This window comes from Haliotis rubra, unplaced genomic scaffold (assembly GCF_003918875.1).
Source record: "Haliotis rubra isolate DU_JTF1 unplaced genomic scaffold, ASM391887v1 Scf2381, whole genome shotgun sequence".
Taxonomy (NCBI): domain Eukaryota; kingdom Metazoa; phylum Mollusca; class Gastropoda; order Lepetellida; family Haliotidae; genus Haliotis; species Haliotis rubra.
In genome coordinates this window covers 16,196-20,000 of record NW_025766427.1, presented here as the reverse complement: position 1 = coordinate 20,000, position 3,805 = coordinate 16,196, and the positions used below count along the sequence as shown (strand labels likewise).

The 3,805-nt window shown below is 36.4% G+C and overlaps 1 long non-coding RNA gene across 1 annotated transcript in view; it reads left to right on the top strand.

Annotated features, from left to right (window-relative positions):
* The window catches only part of LOC124278492, a 3,316-nt gene extending 2,960 nt beyond the window's left edge, over window positions 1-356 (top strand). Inside the window, exon 2 of the long non-coding RNA XR_006899104.1 lies at window positions 1-356. This exon is cut by the window's left edge and continues 171 nt beyond it. This is a non-coding gene — a long non-coding RNA (uncharacterized LOC124278492).
* Window positions 357-3,805: the final 3,449 nt, after the last annotated feature.

Here is a 3,805-nt window from a genome sequence, read left to right as displayed (position 1 = left end):
GTTTGATGTATTTTGATAATTGTTCTGGCATTCTGATGTCAGCTGAGTAACACCTCCATAATGGAGACAAATTAAGGAACTTCTGTTTTGAAGCAGTAAAATAGTCTCAGCAAGAATTTTATTTATTTTGCCAGCAGAACAGAAGTTTCCATTAATTTTCCCACACAAACATTTTGTGCTTTTCTGTTCCCCATTTGTGCTTATTGTCCTGCTGAACAATTGGACCACCTTTTCAGTGACATTTTTTACACACTGCATGACAATGTGATTTATAAGTATGATTTGATATAGTTTGATGGTTTGATATTAGTATATGTGGCATGTAGTAAACAATGGAATAGTAAAGTTATGCCATATTTCTTGTATTTCATGATACTGGCTGTTATATTACTTTTTTGTGATAGTTAGTACTTAATTAAGGCTGCACATACTGGCAACTAAGTCTCTGCATGTCTGCCATGGAAGGCATGTAAAACTGTTGCCCTTTGCCAGAACGAAGAAAGTTTTATATGTGTAATTCATGATATGTGAATAATGTCTGACATGTGATGTTACATCTAAATATTTAATGTGTATGCTGTTAGTCTTAGAAAAAAGAAAATTACCCCATCTTGAAATATTCAGCTTTGTCAGTTTTTGTTGCTCCAGATTTTGCCATATTTTGTTTCTGGAGGACATTTTGTGAAATGTAGTTACCTATCATGAGTTCATACCAAATCATTTGATAAAGGTAATAATTTATAAACAAGATGTGCAGCCCAGTGAAACAGTGTTGTTTCCGTAATGACTACAACACAAAGATTAATGAGATTATTCTTCATTAGTCCCGGGGAATTGTTTTGGTAAAATGTTCATGTCACAAGACAACACAGGTTCTAAGAAGGAATTCACACATGCATAATTAAACATGACATGTGCCTTCTTCTTTCAAATGGATACCCTGTTCTTTGAAGGTTTTGGTCATGATCATTAAAGTTGATGTCAGTGTTCATGTAGCTGTAAAACATGTTTCACTTATTATTACTCATATATGATGCAAGGTATTCCTTATTTTCATGTCTGGTTATAATTACTGCCATGTTTAATGTTAGTGCTATGTCAACATTCAAGGTGACATTTGAGGTGATTGTGAGTGAGTATGGTTTTACACCACTTTTAGCAATATTCCAGCAATATCACGACGGGGGACACCAGAAATGGGCTGTACCCATGTGGGGAATCAAAACAGGGTCTTCTGGGTGATGAGCGAACATTTTGTGAAATGTGACTGTAATACTTGTATTTATATCATAGACTTGGTTATTGTTGGATTTTAATCAGTTGTATGGTTTGAAATTATTCTTGTAACACTTGAAAATACTTTTAAGGAATGGGGTGTAGGGGATGCTTCTGTTTATGAAAATATTTTCAAATAGTTACCTTGGTTTGTTTACTAGTTTATATTTTCACAAATATGATGGGTGTAATGTTCAATGCCATATACATGTAACCTCCACGTATTTACACATTTCACGTTGGTGAGCCAATGGCATTACTTCAATTGTTTGTAAGAGTCTTTTCAACAGACATAAAGATATGTGTGTGAACCAACTTAATGAGTTCGGTACTACATATAATTACATTTCATAGTATTCTTCTTGCCTGTCCCATTTCAAGACAGGCTGCTCTGTATTTTAGCAATAAAACATCTTTAACAAAACTCATTTCTTTTTGTCATTTTATGGGGAAATCTGACAATGGTCAGTTTTTATCTGCTCAGCTGATGCTCTACAACATTTGTGAATACACAAACAACTAACACCATGCAGGATTTGATGGATGTCTATACTTGGACAGAAAATTTCCACTGTGACATGTTCACCTTGCACATGCTTGTCTATGTTCAGCTGCATAAACTTATGTGACGCCACAGGCATTGGTTTGACTCCCTACCCCAATGCAAATATATAAAGTTGATGTCCTTGATTGGGATGTGACTGGTATGATACTGATAGAGGCATCATAACCAACTATCTCTCATTTCACACTATTTCAAAGATGTCCAAAATGTTTAAACTTCTGATATCTTAAAAATCACATAACACATTTGCATCTTTTACCTTTAGTAAACTGTGCTAAAGGTGTCCTGTATACATTGCTTCTCATGCATGCTGTATAAGCACACCTATATTTCAAATTTAGACCAGACCAATTCTATTTCTTGTTTTACGTATCCTCCAGTTGTATTTTTTCCAGAATACGAAAAGAAATAAAAGTGAATTTTCCCTGCTCAAAAAATAAAATCCTAATGTTTTTTATTGGTCAAAAATGTAAACTTACAAGAAATTCTTCTGAGGACAAAAATATGTAAAACAAGAAATACAATAGTCTGGCCTTATTGATAAAGAACATGGCACATAACCCAAGAATTGATTACCAAACACCAAATTCAGGGAAGACCTGCAGACAACCCTCCACCCTGCTAAAAGACTGAGTATGGGTTTAGACCACTTTTAGAAATATTCCAATATTATGGCGGAAGACACCAGAAATGGACTTGAAACATTGTACCGATGTGGGGAATCGAACCGGCCTTTGGCATGACGAGAGAACACTTTAACCACTAGGCTACCCCCACCCCACCTCAAATGTCACAATCTCACTCTCTCAAATTTTCTAAAGTTACACACTCACCCTGTGTGCATAGTGGTAACAAAACAGGCTTTGTCATGACGAAGATGTATTATATTTTATTTATTCTACAGTTTATGAATGTACTGATTGATTAAAGTAAAGTGCAATTATGACTTGACAGATTGATCAACAATCATTTAGAATGTGGGTGACACATAACAATCCCTTCCTCTGTCAAACTCTTTGAGACAATGATACATACCTGAGAGAGAGAGAGAGAGAGAGAGAGAGAGAGAGAGAGAGAGAGAGGAGGGGTGTCATCAATTTTGTATACATGCACTTGGTGTGTTTTCATGAAGGAAGAGGTGTGGGGTGGGACTGTTATTCACATTGTACGTGCTTCTCCATAAAACTCATCATCACTCGATCCCAGCCCAGCTATACATTATGAACGGTCCCTTGCAAATTTTCGATCGAACTTTTAACAAACATTTGAATATTGCTATATTTTCTTTAATATTTATAAATGGTAGTATGGAAGGAAATGCTGTTTTTGTTATGTTGTAGGGGAAAATGCACTCTAATTACACGCTATTCAACTTTACACGACTCAGCAGAAGTAAAGACACTTCCGTGTTCAAGAGAGAAGTAGTGCGTACGAAACACGTATGACGTGGTCACATAAGCTCCGCCCACTCATGTTTATTTATGATTTCTGTGCACTTAAGACCATTGTGCGTTTAAGGGCACAACAGACGTTTTAGTTTGTTTGTCGTTAAGGCCGGACTCAGCTATAGCACTCTCATTTTGACCTATACGCGTTACTACGTACTGCCAAACATAATGGAAACAAAAAGAACCTGTAAATAGGATATAATTAGTCCTTTGCTAGTAAGGCAGGATATTTCATAACTGTATCATGTTTGTACTCCAAGTATGTGTCATTGCTTATTGTACTGACATGTGACTTCCTGGACCGAACTCCCATTTCAGCTGTGTCCGTGTCAAGAATAGAGTATGACGCGTGAACGTATGGCGAGGTGTGAGGTGTATTGTGGAATCCCATACCCTGGTTACTGAGATCAAACAAGCTCATCACTGACTGTAAGAAACATGAAATACAACCAACATCTTGAGGGCGGGGTTGGGGGATTTGGTTGGTGGGACTTTGTTAGATCTTTAAAACATAGAG